The 15,870-nt window shown below is 42.0% G+C and overlaps 1 protein-coding gene across 3 annotated transcripts in view; it reads left to right on the forward strand.

Moving 5' to 3' along the window:
- The window catches only part of LOC118281055 (monocarboxylate transporter 12), a 122,878-nt gene that overhangs the window by 5,141 nt on the left and 101,867 nt on the right, over window positions 1-15,870 (forward strand). The gene's annotated exons all lie outside the window — the stretch shown is intronic.

The following is a 15,870-nucleotide window of genomic DNA, read 5'->3' on the forward strand; positions in this document are numbered from 1 at the left end:
GAAGCAATCTGAATAACAGATGGGCAGATATAACTAGATCAATTTAAAAACCATATTTTTCACGTCAAGCCGGTATTTTTGGGAACACATGAAACATGGATTTTAGACACGTTGCTAACTGATTGATAAATTGTTTTGTTTACCGTTGGATGATGCTGAAAGGAGGTCTTAAATAATGATTTAATAGTTACCCGTTTCTGGCAGTGGACCGTCACGAATAGTTGTTGTATTTCACAATATCAATGTCGATCGATTGGAATTGGATTCAAGAGTAAACGCCAATAATTAGTAAGGTAGTCCCTAAATGTGGGAGAGCCATGCTTCGGCACGAATGGGCCGCCTCGACCGGAGTGATACCACGGACGAGCAGAAAACCGACGTGAAACAACGCTTACGTTGTGCGAGTGAGGTTACCGTAGGCCCAATTACGCCCTCTTCCCAATCCCCGATTCCCCAACAACCCTTAAATTCCTCACCCCCAAAAGGCCGGCAACGCACTTATAACGCCTCTTGTGTTTCAAGTGTCCATGGGCGGCGGCGATTGTTTACAATCAGGTGATCCGTCTGCTCGTTTACCGGCTTATACCATAAAATAAAACGTTTCAATAATTTTATTTCGCGGTAACTTTCCTACAGTTTATAGCTCTATGTAACAAATAGAAGATGTAGTTTTTATTAAGGTGATCAAGAGTTGAAATGACATTACTGTGTACATATTTGTACAGCCTAACAGGAAAAATCATTGTATTGAAGTATAGTTACTTAGGTAATAGGTACCATTTATTGATAGACAGACGGTTAGAATACACTAACAAGTCAATGCGGTTTTACTCCCCTCCCTTATCACTGCGAGGACCGCCCAGAGGACACGGTGGAGCATAAGGTGGCGGTGTGCCCTGCATGGGTTGAGTACCGCCGTGTCCTCAGGGATGTGGTCGGTGACGGCGACCTCTTGCATCTGGCACTGGTTCAGGCCATGGTACGGAGCGAGGGGGAATGGGATGCCGTCTTTTCCTTCTGCCAAACAGTCATGCTAGCTAAGGAGGAGGCGGGGCGCGTGAGGGAACGAACCTATCACGCCCAGCCGTCGCGAGAGACACTCCGGGCGTCGGGGATCGCGCGGCGATCTCCGGCCACCGTAAGTGCGGGCCTGCGGTCGGCGAGCAAGGGTAGCTCGCCGCCCGTTCAGAGCCAGTCCTCGAAAAGCCATCAGTACCCTTAGTATGAGTTTGCTTTACGTTTAAAGTAATCGACACGAGACCGTTTTCGGCGCTCTGATTGGTTGATTTGTTGGCCGGTCAATCAGAGCGGTCGAGGCTCTCGTTTCGATTGCTGTAAACGTAACGTTCCGCGCTCTGATTGGCTCGCAGACCACAAGAGATGGGGCCCAGTAGGGCTGATGCCTGAACTAAAGTATCAAAACAAACATTATCACAACAGGCGTGTGTTTATATTTGTCCTACATATTATTCCTATGAATTTGTCTGCCTTTTTGTTCCTAACAATGTCGTAAGTAGTTAAGTAGCAACAAATTGGGTCAGAACACTTGAAGATAATGATAGCTGTCATAACAAACTATTTGTTTTAATTGCCTTCTCGTTGTATTCGTTCTGTTAGCAATTATGGTCTTCAAAACAGGAAGAGGATTGCGTAATTTGTCTTCTTAGGTCTTCCTTACACTGTGAATTAGAATCAAGGGGTTTTATTTTTCAGCTATCTAGTGGCGCCTGATTAGGACATTTGTCACCAAACCTATTCCTTTACCGGGTGTTGTAACGAATGGCCGAAATTAATCAAATTTCAATCCGAAAATCTTCGGATTAAGGCTGCTTTTCCACAAGAAATGTACTATACTACATTGCTGTGGATGCGTTTGTTTTTTATATGGAAAGATGTGTGAGCCAAACATCCGAACATAGTACCTCCTTTTTTAAAGTCGGTAAAACCTAGGCTAAATACAAAGGCTATGAAAAGCCTAATATGACTGTTGATGAAGCGAAAGAGGTGTGTAAGGATCGTAGCAATTGCCGTCTCTGCCCAATCCAATGGGAGTCAGGCGTGTGTTTATCTACAGATGAAATTTTTCCGTCAACCACCTGAACCGCGTTCCTATGAAGTTGTGGACAAAAGCCAATGTATTTAAACATCTTACTAATATTAATGTTTGTGTGTATGTTTGTTACTCAATCACATCAAAACAGCTGAAGGGATCGGAATAAAATTTGGAACAGCGGTAGATTATAGTCTGGAATAACACATAGGATACTTTTTATCTCACGGGACCGTGGGCGAAGCCGCTGGCAGAAGCTAGTCGTATATAAAATGATAAGAGCACTCATTAAGCGGTGGGTGTGTTCGTCGATAGGAATCGCGTGACGTCTGACTCATTGTCAGTGGTATCATAATCAAAAACATGTTTTGCGCAACGCAGAATATGGCGTCTTGATTGTTAAGTCCCGGAGGAAGGTCGACTCGTCACTATTAACGCACTATGAAAATACACTGAAACTTAGAAAAAGGTTTCCTACCTCCACGGTTTTAAGGATGTTTTTCTGCCAAAAATGTGCTATGCTACGTTGCTGTGGATGCGTTTAGCTTTCACTAATCATATTCATTGGTACACATAGCTTAGTACTGGTAGAAACAGACTCAGCTAAGCTATGTTTTTAATATACTACCTACAGCCACATAGCTTAGTATTACCACGGCCTCACAGAAAATTGGCGCGTTATGTGAGTGAGGTTACCGGAGACCCAATTACTTCCCAATCTTCCCAATCCCCGATATCCTAACAACCCATAAATTCCCAAAAGGCTGGCAACGCACTTGTAACGCCTCTGGTGTTTCGGGTGTCCATAGGCGGTGGTGATTGCCTACTATCAGGTGATCCGTCTACTCGATAACCGGCTTATAACATAAAAACAAAACTGTTGACAGACAGCAAAATGATAATATATTGCCCTCAAAAGGCTTTTGCTTCATCCTACATATCACATAGTTTTAAAAAACATCAGTTATGTACATATATAGAACAAACACTGTTCCTCATTCAGATAGCATTGAAGGATATGATTTGTATATTATTTATAATTTATCATTTATATTACTGACTAGCAGCCCATCCCGGCTTCGCATGGCCATAATAATATAATAGTAGAGAGCCTTTTCTTTTTTAATAACAGAACGCTTATTGTGACGGTATTTTTTTTAATCGGTTCAGTAATTTCGGCTTTCGGAGCCTATACATTTCAAACAAACAAAATTATCTAATCTTTCCTCTTTTACTAGCTTTTTTTTGCGTGGGAAAAATCATCCAGTATGACCACCTTCAAAACCATCCTTCTCCCGCCTTGAGTGAAGCGGAAGGGACTGTCAGACTCTTACTGACTAAACACCACCCCATTCCTTCTCCTGCTTTGAGCCGGAGCCCCGGTAACCATTTACGTTGTCCGCAGCTTCGGAGCCTCTTTTACTAGCTGACGCGGCAAATTACTTACCGCCTAACACATTATTTTCTCACTTTTTAAACCTCCCTTGGACTTGTACAATACAATTCAAGATCAAAATTAGCCAAATCGGTCCAGCCGTTCTCGAGTTTTAGCGAGACTAACGAACAGCAATAAATATAGAGGTTATTAGGAGACTGTTACTGTCAACTAGTATACTGATAGTATACTGATGAGGTCGTGACGTCATAATCACGATATAATAATATCTGCTAGGAACTAGGTCGGTAAACATCAGAGTACATATTAACTTAGTATTATATATGTGATAGTTATATGTTTGTTCCGCGTCGAAACAGTAGGGAATGTCATGTTATTAAACATGTGTCGTATCATACACATCAAGTCAAGCAAAACCAGTATAAATGATATTTTTGCAAATAGGTTACAATGTAACTCTTTTACACGTCAATCTCTTAAATAACTAGATGAGGCCGGCATTTCCTATCGGACTACTCTGAGAAGAAATGCCGAAACAAACTCAGAGGTCATAGTCTCTTTTAAAGTTCAGACAATATCAATTAAAGATGTCGGAGAACCGTGCAAGTTGATTCTGTAGTGGTATAAAATGGTTGTGGTAATGTGCAGAAAGGTTATGTAAAGCGGGTTCAAAATAAATTGGTTTTGTATTAGTACAGTATCATCATTATGTGTTTGATTTCTCGTACTGAGTAAGTAAAGGACGTCTTCTTGTGGTTTGATGGCAGAGTATTTGTCACTTCTCTCTTTTTATTTAAGAGAGAGAGAAGTCATCCAATGTCTTCTCCCTCATTGAGTGAGATGAGAGGGAGTGTCAGAGTCTTACTGACTAAAAACCAGCCCGTTCCTACTCCTGCCTTTCGAGCCGGAGCCCTGGTAAACTCGTTAGGTAGGCCGCAGCTCCGGATTGGGCATCAAGCCTTACTGGGCCCCATCTGTGGTGGTTTATGACTCTTTCGGGCGGTGAACTACCCTTGCTCGCCGTCCGCAGACCCATATTTACGGTGGCCGGAGATCGTCGCGTGATCCCCGACGTTCGGAGTGTCTCCCGCGACGGCTGGGGCATTTGTCACTAATCCTACACTTCTGTCTTCTTGCGTGTCATAAAATCCTACTAAGGATGTACACATTTGACGCGAGGTGAGATGAAGATGTACAGCTCGAGTATGCAATATATCGATAGTAATGAAGCCATCCATAGCAGTAATTTTTCCATATAAAAACAGCTTGTGTCCGTTTCCACCAGTGCTAAGCTATGTGTACAATGAATATGATTGGTGGAAGCTAAACGCATCCACAGCAACGTAGCATTGCGCATCTCTGGTGGAAAAGCTCTCTTACTATTTTGTCTCTTTGCGTTTTAGAAAACCTTTCGGTTGTAAGCATAACGCTGATTACTATGTGAATACCCATTCCCTTTCGGATTCCCGAAGACCCCGTTGGATCACTATTCAGTGATACAACATTCAGCATAGTCCTCGAATGCACAAAATCTTCGCCGCATGCCTCATCAAACCAGCTCTAAAACACATCAACAGATTCTAACTAACGCCGTCTTCAATGAAACACTATTCAAACACAGCTGTATGTTGATTCTACACATACATACATACTTACACTATATGTGATATATCATGGAGGCATAGTACATTGTCACGTGATACGACACCTGTTCGCTTACAAACTCGGTTGTGGAGAACGTGATCACTGATCAGTTGATCACAAGATGACTTGACAGCTCAATGTCATGGTTGTAGGTATGTCGATTTTATTGCATAGTTAGTTAGATAGATTAGTAAAGTTAGTCTATTTAATTACTAGATTTTTGTTTTTTTTTTCTTTTGTGAGATAAGTCGGTAAATGAGAAGGCGAATCATCTGATGGTAAGCTATTGTCGTCGCCCGTGGATACTTGAAACACCAGAAGCGTTACAAGTCCGTTGCCGACATTTTGGGGTTTGGAAATTGTGGATTAGGGATTCGGGGATTGGGGAGATTGGGTAATTGGGCTTCCGGGAACCTCATTCACACAACGAAACACAACGCAAGTGTTGTTTCACGTCGGTTTTCTGCTCGGCCGTGGTATCACTACGGTCGAGCCGGCCCATTCGTGCCGAAGCATGGCTCTCCTATACTTAAACGTGTGTGCCAACTCAGTGATCACTGATCAGCGATTACATGACAGCTCAATGTCATGGTTGTAGGTATGTCGATTTTATTGCATAGTTAGTTAGTTAGATAGGTTAGTCTATTTGACTAGATTTTTGTTACTTTTTTGTGAAATAACGCCTTATTTCACAAAATAAAACGGTATGATTTAGTCGGTAAATGAGTAGGCGAATCATCTGATGGTAAGCTATCGTCGTCGCCCGTGGACACTCGGCATTACAAGTGCGTTGCCGGCTTTTTGGGGGTTAGGAATTTAAGGGTTGTTAGGGAATCGGGGATTGGGAAGATTGGGTAGATGTAATTGGGCCTTCCGGTAACCTCACTCACATAACGAAACACAACGCAAGCGTTGTTTCACGTCGGTTTTCTGTGAGGCCGTGGTATCACTCCGGTCGAGCCGACCCAGCAGTGCCGAAGCATGGCTCTCCCACACTTAAACGTGTGTGTCAAATGATCACACGATGACTTGACAGCTCAATGTCATGTTGTAGGTATGTCGATTTTATTGCATAGTTAGATAGATTCGTCTATTTAACTAGATTTTTGTTACTTTTTTGTGAAATAACGCCTTTTTTCATAAAATAAAACGTTACGACTTAGTCGGTAAACGAGTAGGCGAATTATCTGATGGTAAGCTATCGTCGTCGCCTGTGGATACTCGAAACTCGAGAGGCGTTACAAGTGCGTTGCCGGTTTTTTGGAGGTTAGGAATTTAAGGGTTGTTGGGGAATCGGGGATTGGAAAGATTGGGAAGATGTAATTGGGCCTCCGGTAACCTCACTCACATAACGAAACACGCGTTGTTTCTCATCGGTTTCTCATCTATGAGGCCGCGATATCACTCCGATGTCCATAGGCAGCGGCGATTGATTACCATCAGGTGATCCGTCTGCTCGTTTACCGGCTTAAATACCTTAAAACAATCCGGTTAAAATTGAGAAAATCCTACGGTTTTTAAGTATAATAAATTTCATTTTTATCGTTCGCGGAAGATAGTGAAAGAAAACATTGTTTAATCACTTTATTGGCATGGTAAACGTTGATTGTCCTGCAATAAGTATGTTAAGTAAGTATGGAATAAACTTTGTAGCCCTAATAAGGACATACATTGTCAACAACAGCCCAATGCTAGGGATTTCCCATAATCTCCACGCTTGGCATACGAAGATAGTGATCACAATTAACAATTTGGCCATATGATGTAACCACGCCCCATTTCGTATTACACGGGGGTTTTACCAAAAACTCTTTAAAAATGACATAATCGACTGATTACGTATCTTCGTTGCTAACCGCCGCACTCAGAGACATTTAATAACTACTACTTAAACTATTCTTTAGTAACGATTTTGTATCGAAAACAATTGCAGTGTCAGACCCTTACTGACTAAAAACCACGATGTTCCTACTCCTGCTTTCCAAATCGGAGCCCCGGTAAACCCGCTAGGTAGTCCGCAGCTCCGGATCAAGCATCAGCCCTACTGGGCCCCATCTGTGGTGGTCTGATGGCTCTTTGAGGCGCACCCAGAACGCGACACGCCGCACGCGCGGGTAGGACTGGGTTAAGTAACCATTAAATGACTCTGAGTACGGCAGTAAGAATTGTTTTTTACGGGGAACACGTAATTAGTACCTATATGGCTATATTAATGTATTATGTACGTGTTTACGTGTCTAGCACGTGAACAGATAAATGGAAATTAGATTTTATTAGCCTTTGCTTTGCGGTTTTACTCGTGTAGTGTGTACTAAGTACTTCAACGTCAACAGACCATGGTAGTGTCAAGTGCATTTTTTTATGGAATAGGGGGCAAACGAGCAGACTGTTCACCTGATGGTAGGCTATCAACGGAAGGAATCTAAAAAAAACTAGAGGAATCACAGGTGAGTTGCCGGCCTTCTAAAAAGGAATACGCTCTTTTCGAAGATGTGAATGTTCGAAGGTTGAATCGGTTCCAATTACACCCTCCTGGATATACAAAAATCTTAAATTCTTTACCTCCAAAAGCCGGGTTGCACTTGTAACGCCTCTGGTGTTTCGGGTGTAGATGGGCGACGATTGGAGATCGCAGTTTAATACGTTCGTTTCGAGAGCGTTGCTGCCCGGCTCTGTCTGTGTAGTCCCTTAATCGGTACTTACGGCACTATATTCCGAACTTTTTCTATAAGGGGGTAAATCATCCATTGACTTCTCTCGACTTGGGTGAGGCGATAGGAAGTGTCACTCTTACTGGCTAAAAACTACGCCGTTCTTACTCCTGCTCGTTGAGCCGGAGCTCCGTTAAACCCGCATGGCAGTCCACAGTTTCGAGGGGCTCTATACACCAGCAGCGGTCTGTCACGGGCTGTCCATGATTATAATGACTTCATTGACATGAAACCACGCCCTCATTACAACTTATATATATGTTACTATGAAAACATAGATAAGGCGATAGTAATTACAAAATTATCTTAAGCCGATTTTATCGTGTAAACCAAGGTGATAGTATATTTATTTTATCAGTTATTATAGTAAAATGCAATTGGTATAATAATGGTTAGTATTATTCTTATTTAATGATGTCATTTATTTATTTAATTTTTTGGGACAAGCCCGCCACAACCTCCCGTATACCGCTGCAACTCCTGTGCACCAGGATCTACAGTAGATACAACCATGAAAACACCGGAACAGTGAAGTCCGGCGCGTCCCAGGGACATGAATGACTGTCTTGGATCCCGCAACGAAACAAATCAGAAGATGTTATTAGAGGAGAAGAAAAAGAAAACGATGATGTCATTTATGTCTAAGAGTGCTCTTCCACCAGATGTGATATGTTCGTAGCATAGCTACGCTGCGAAGATGTAATAGCTAAACCGTGAAACTATATGACCGTTTCCACTGATACTAAACTACGTAGCTGTGCGAGGAAAATGCGCAGCTCGAGTATATGATGTATCGATAGTATGGAAGTCATTCGCATCACGTATCTTTCCATATAATTTCCGTATAACAAAATAACTACTTTTTATCTCACGGGACCGCGAACGAAGTCGCTGGCAGAACCTACTTTTGATTACAATCTATTTCTATTTTTTAAAAACGTTGCCCCACACTATTATTTTCTCCTGGGTCGTGAGTGCGTTTACAAACATACAAGTTCACATACACATGCCACCCAGACCCGAAACAACAATTTGTGTTTTGAGTTGCTCCGTGCGAGAATCCGCTACACGTTACGCGGCAGTCGGTTGCACAGCCACTGCGCCAACTGTGCAGTCGATAAATCAGTAGTACCTAGTAGTAATTTTTGTTGCGCACACAAGTCAAACAACTTGTTTTAAACTCAGAATAAGTATTAAATGTGTGATCCGGAGCTGCGCACTACCTAGCGGGTTTACCGGGGCTCCGGCTCGAAAAGCAGGAGTAGGAACGGCGTGCAGTCGATAAATCATTAGTACCTATTCTGAAATTGTTGTAATTTTCGTTTTTACGTCGCTATCAACTGTCCGCACCTCGTAATCTGCTTTTGCTTTTGCTTTCAACTGTAGCTACTTATCTGGGGGCACGGCCCCCCGCCAAGTCGAGCAAAAAAAAAGCGGCACGGCCGTACCATCCTTTTCTCGAAGCAATTCGGGCCTTTTTCGACCCCCTATAATTCGGTTGAGGATAAAGCAAGAAACCTGAATCTTCAGTAACTAATCCGGCATTGTATAAACACGGAATATTTAAAATTTCAGTCAATTTGAACCAGTAGTTTAAGAATGACAACTTGTTAAAATTTCTAAATTTTGTCACTCACTGACTCACCGATCATCAAAAGTCCAAGGCACTTCTAGCAGACTTAGAAGCTTCATATTTGGAATACATATAGAGTTTAGTGTCTTAATCATGGGAAAACTTAAATATTTTGTAATTTCGGTCCAGTTTTCCAAATACACCAACTGCATCAATAACTTTGTAATCCCATATAAATATATGGGATTACAAAGTTATTTATGCAGTTGGTGGTTGGTGGTGGTTATAAATTTAATAGATGGTATCAAAAATAAAGGCTCTACAAAAAGAAGTGAGATCCCATCAAAAACATCCTGTAAAAAACCCAAGTCTCGCAGCTCAGTCTTTCTACCGTCAAAAGTTGTGAGATCCATGTAATACCAAGTCGGTTAATCTATTTAGTGTCTACTTGAAGGACCTTCTGTCTTAAGTTATTACATAAGTTATTATCATGCCAATATTAAAAATATTTAACGTTTTAAACAAATAGATCGACTTGGACATCGCTTGATTTGATTATTAGTATGTAACACACTACACAGCACGACGGGCCAGCGACCAACAGGAACGAGAGTTTCAATCGCGTGAGGCGCGAGAGACTAAAGAATCTAATATAATATTGTAATATTCATTTTGTTTTCATGCGATGTCCAAGTCGATCTATTTGTTTAAAACGTTAAATATTTTTAATATTGGCATGATAATAACTTATGTAATAACTTAAGACAGAAGGTCCTTCAAGTAGACACTAAATAGATTAACCGACTTGGTATTACATGGATCTCACAACTTTTGACGGTAGAAAGACTGAGCTGCGAGACTTGGGTTTTTTACAGGATGTTTTTGATGGTCTTAAATTGTGATAAATAAGATCGTATCTCTATGTCATATGTTGTTATGTACTTCATCAAAATACTATTATGATACCCGCTACTTAAGATATGGGGGTAGATATCGTTTCGTTTTGTTACTATCTTTAGAACGTGTGTATTTGAAATGCTGTTGCTTAGGGAACTATAGCTCTTTGGCTTTGATTAACTCTTTTCTGAGACCAGTACACACTACTTTGTCCATGGGTGGTGCTAATCGCTTACCATCAGGTGATCCGTCTGCTCGTTTGCTTAAAAAAATACAAATAAAACCACTGTTTTTAAAAGTGGAAATATCACCTCATTACTCCTCCCGCTTTAGTTACTACCAATGGCTTCTCCCGCCTTGGGCGAGGCGAGAGGGTGTGTCAGACTCTTACTGACTAAAAACCACCCCGTTCCTTCTCCTGTTTTTCGAGCCGGAGCCCCGGTAAACCCGCTAGGTAGTCCGCAGCTCCGGAGATGAATTAACTTGAAACTTATCATTTCTATTTTAAAGTCCAATAACCTTAATGAGTACACGTGCATAAATATACAGAATGCTTTTAATTATGTAAACAGCATTATAATACCTGCTATTAAACATGTCAAGTGTACATACATACGAGATAAATTCGTATTATCAAATATTTACCTACATTCAGCTTGTTTGACGTTTAACCTATATTTTTTTCCTGGTTATCTATAGGTACCTACTCTCACGTTATATGTATTTATAACAAGGTTTTGTTTCGCCTTTCTGTCTGTCTGTCTGAGCGTTGTTAGAACGGAAATTGCTGTGTCGTTTTTCGTATGACTTTCATTAATTAAGTCATAAATCATGCTGATTTATGACTCTAAACGAGAGAAGTTACCCAATTCCCGTCAAAATAGGCCCAGCCATTTCAGAGATTATAGCTAGAACAAACAGAAAGACAGATAGACAAAAATATTGTTTTGGTGTATGTATCGTATGTATATTCATATGAATGTAGTAGAAAGTGGTTATTTTAATATTACAATCAGTACCTAAAAGGCCACAAAAGGCAGGCAACGCACTCGCAGGTCTCGTAACGCATCATCAGGTGATCCGTCTGCTCGATTACCGGCTTATTCCATAAAAAAAAACTCGTGCTAAGGGTATAAACACTCTAATTTTATTTATTAGTCTAGATTAAAGTCTTAATCTAAGTCAGTTTTAACGTCCTCTTTAAATACATCATGTTTGATAAAACAACAAGAGAGTTAGATCGGATTAGACGCATTGCGTTTAACTAACAAAACAAACGAATCATCTTTATGATATGATTGCTTCGTGTAGATGACGGCCAATTGGACTCGTCTTCCTCCAATTAAGATGTGACTCATTTCATACATATCTTTGTTATGAATACTGGCTTATGGCAGCAGCTTCGCCCGCGTTTCCGTAGGGTAAAAAGTAGTTGTGTTATTCCGGATAGTAATCTACCACTGTTCTAAACGTCCTGATCCTTTCAGCCGTTTGGACGTGATTAAGTATTAAACAGATTCACAAACTTTCGCTTTTGTATTAGTCAGAAGAGGTAAGTAAAATAGTAAGGCGGATCGCCTAAGGGCTATGTGACACCATGGCTGCGCAACCAGTCGCCGCTACCAACATAATCATCACCCAGTGGACACCAGATTGGTGTCCACTTGTTTGCGCAACCAATGTTGAAATACAGCGCAGAATGTTACTGGTCGCATATCCATGCTGGTTACGCTACCACTAATTACTACAACGCCGTATGACGTCTCACTCATTCAGCTGCCTGTGCTAGCTCTTCGAAGTCCATTCTGTTACTGTCAGGGGCAGCTGTTTTTGAGGGGGGTAAATCATCTATATTTCTCTGGCCTAAGGCCTCGGCCTCGAATTTTGCGGGCAGCGGGGCGGCGGCGGCGGCGGCGCGGGAGCGGGGCGGCGGCGGCGGACCCGTTCTCGAAACTAGCGGGCAGATCGCGCGGCACTACAGCGGTGTAGTGTTGTGTTCGTGGTTGTGTTGTCGAGATATTTGTTTTTATTAGCGAACGAAATGTGTGAAAAACGGCGACAACATCTTTTTGATTTAAATTTATTCCTAACGCTCGATTTACTGTGGGCAAAAGAAGAAGTGGATACCTACTATAGGGCAAGGAAAATAAATGGCGAGTTTTATCGAAATTATGAAGAACAGAGACAAAATCCCGACAAATTCTACGACTACACCAGAATGAGTGTACAAACTTTTGACTATATTCTTGAAACTATCAAGAGTGATTTAGAGTCTAGAATTAATCCAAAACGATTTAGAGGTTTATCTCCAGCAGAAAAATTATATGTTCCATATGGGTGTCCTCTCAAAGATTGCCGAAATCATTTGCTCTTGCACGTCCGAGGACATTTTGATACGTCACAAAAAAATGTAGGTACACAACACTATACTATACCTAATGCAGACGCGCAACGCGGGCGGTCACCGCTTGACTGGAGTGCACCGCTCGTTGCCCGCTCCCGCGCCGCTCCGCCGCCGCTGTGTTCGAAAACCGGTCCATTTGATTTTACGCATAAGATCCTGCCGCCCCCGCGCCGCCGCCGCCGCCGCCCCGCTGCCCGCAAAATTCGAGGCCGAGGCCTTAGGCCAGAGGGAGTGTCAGTCTCTTACTGAATAAAAACCACCCCGTTCCTGCTTACAGTCACAATGTGGTGTTGCGACTTTGGTGTCTGTATGATAGTAACTTATGTAAGTTTGGTAACTTATGGACACCACGGTGAGGCGACTGGTTGAACCACCATGGTGTCTTGAACAAATATAGCAGCGCCGGCGCCGCGTCCGAAACACCAGATGAGTTATAAGTGCGTTACCATCTTAAAACTATAATTAACCACGTATTTGATATAAAATAGGCATATTTTTTTAATTCAAACAATTACATCATTCCGTTATTTTCCCCCGATAAAGTGTACAATTATCTTATCACGCAGTCTGTCGACTTTTTATCAGTAATTGTAAACTGGAGTCAATCATTTCTTTGTACTCCACACCAACAATGATACGGCCGTATTTTCACTACGCTGTCGATGTTTACCTACTGGATTCATTGTAATGTTCTTGGCAATATTTGTTCGTTTATATTTATATTAAAATAATGAAAGAATTCCACCAGTTGTTTGTGTGCCTAGTTTCTTTGCGGTCATTTACCTCTTCACCGTTAGTGGAGAATCTCTTTACATGAGCTGCTGTTTACATGTGAACCTACCTAAGATAGGAAACCAAAGCCTACTGTCTGCCGGCTCGGAGCTGCTAAGCGCGTACCCGGGGCTCCGGGTCGAAAAGCCAGAGTAGGAACGGGGTGGTCTTTAGTCAGTAAGAGTCTGACACTCCCTTTCGCCTCCCTTTGTTTGGATGATTTTCCACCCTCAAAAAAGGCATACTGTGCGTCCGCCGGAGCTGCGGACTGCCTAGCATGTTCCCGGCATTTGTAAAGTTTCGCGTGCGCCTCAAAGAGCCATTAGAGCACTACGATACGGAGTCGCGGAAGACCTAACGGTTCGTCGGGACTCCGGCTCGAAAAGCAAGAGTAGGAATGTGGTGGTTTTTAGTCAGTAAGAGTCTGACACTTCCCTCTCGCCTCACCCAAGGCAGTAAAAGGATAATTTTCCCCATCAAAAAAGGTTATATACCTTCGTAGAATAAAAGGCGTATAATCATATAAAACGCTTAATTACCCTTGATAATAAAGCCTTTAGCTAAAGCTTCATTCATCATCCTTTAAAGACAGACCCATTCAGCTGTTTATGTAGTATCAAATAGCTTTGGTCGTTAAGTGATATGACGCCCCATCGTCGCTACCAATATGAAGTGGTAGTGGGTGTAACTCGAATATAGGACGTTTGGTATAATTATAGCGTTCTAGAGTTGAACCGATTAGCTGATGTAACTTAAGTGGATGATATTGGTAATCGTTTGAAGGAGTATGAAAATAAAATGGTGAGTAAGTGTAGGAGAGCAATGCTTCGGTACTAATGGCTGGCTTGACCGGAGTGATACCACGGTCGAGCAGAAAACCAACGTGAAACAACGCTTACGTTGTGTGAGTGAGGTTACCGGAGGCCCAATTACTCCCCTTTCCAATCTTCCCAATCCCTGATTCCCCAACAACTCTTAAATTCCTAACCCCAAAAGGCCAGTAATGCTTCTTCTGGTGTATCTGGTATCCATGGGCGGCGAAGATTGCTTACCATCAGGTGATCACCGTCACGTCGAGACGGATCACCGTCTGCTCGTTTACTGGCTTATACCATAAAAAAAGGTTTTGTTTGACCACATCTCTCGCCTTGGTTATTTCCCTTATTACTAAACTTTTGATTCTGTTCTATTCCTCTTTGTCAAGTCACCATACGCAACAACACATCATCGTCATTAGCCTTTTACTGTCCCATACTTGAGCGAAGTTCTCTTCTCCTAAGGAATATGAGCCTTATTTACCATGCTTGATTCGCGATTTGCAAACTTATAACTTGACATTTTAAGTCCAGGTTTCCTCAACCTATTTTACTTTACCGCTTCGCATAGACCGAAACTTTATGGCATTCAATTCTAATTTGGTTCTGCAATCAGCATTAACAGTTTCCTCTTCGAGAGACCTTCTCAGCGATTGGTAATGTTGGCTGATTACACTAATTACTTAGTTCGAGGAAGTCGCGGGATTGTGAGCTGCCGCGATAAGTATTTATGGGTTAAGGTCAAGTTGAAAGTTGTCTTGTATCTTTCCTTTGTTTTTGTTAAGTTAATGGTCCTCATAGATATTACAGAACTTTTTTTTTTTTAAAAACCACCCCGTTCCTACTCCTGCTTTTCGAGCCGGAACCCTGGTAAACCCGCTAGGTAATCCGCAGCTCCGGATCAGGCATCAGCCCTACTGGACCCCATCTGTGGTGGTCTGATGGCTCTTTGAGTCGGGCGGCAAGCTGCCCCTACTCGCCGTCCGCAGACCCGCAGTTATTACAGAACTTAGCACAGCATAGCTGCATAGCACATCTCTGGTGGAAAAGCACTCTAATCCGCCTCTGGATATAACGACAAGCTAGCAACAGGTGTAATCATGTAGATACACTGAGATTTCTGAGCGAGACGGTATTTAAGCGAATACTCCGTGAGTACTGTGTAAAATTGTTAATCGATGTTACACGGCTTTAGCTGTTACTACCGTACGGAGATCTGAGAACAAGCAAGACTGTATGACTAAATATTTCACATCAAATATTCTATATTTTTATTTAGCAATCCTAATCCTGACCCCATATTTTCCTAGCCCCCAAAAGACCGGCAACGCACTTGTAATGCCTCTAGTGTTTCGGGTGTCCATGGGCGGCGATTGCTTACTATCAGGTGATACGTCTGCTCGATTTTTATGGTAAAAAATATGCTTCGTTACAATTTGAAAGGCAGCCAACTAAACATGTTATCTCATTTGTATCATACTAATAAGACATATCATTTTTATTTAATTGTATTCTGACAGTATGAGCATTTACGAGACCTACCCAAATGTTCTTTTGGTTGATATTGTTCGTCGGATCATTCAGCAACAGTCGTTAGCTGAGCTGATTG

The sequence above is a fragment of the Spodoptera frugiperda genome, chromosome 19, assembly GCF_023101765.2.
Source record: "Spodoptera frugiperda isolate SF20-4 chromosome 19, AGI-APGP_CSIRO_Sfru_2.0, whole genome shotgun sequence".
Classification (NCBI taxonomy): Eukaryota; Metazoa; Arthropoda; class Insecta; order Lepidoptera; family Noctuidae; genus Spodoptera; species Spodoptera frugiperda.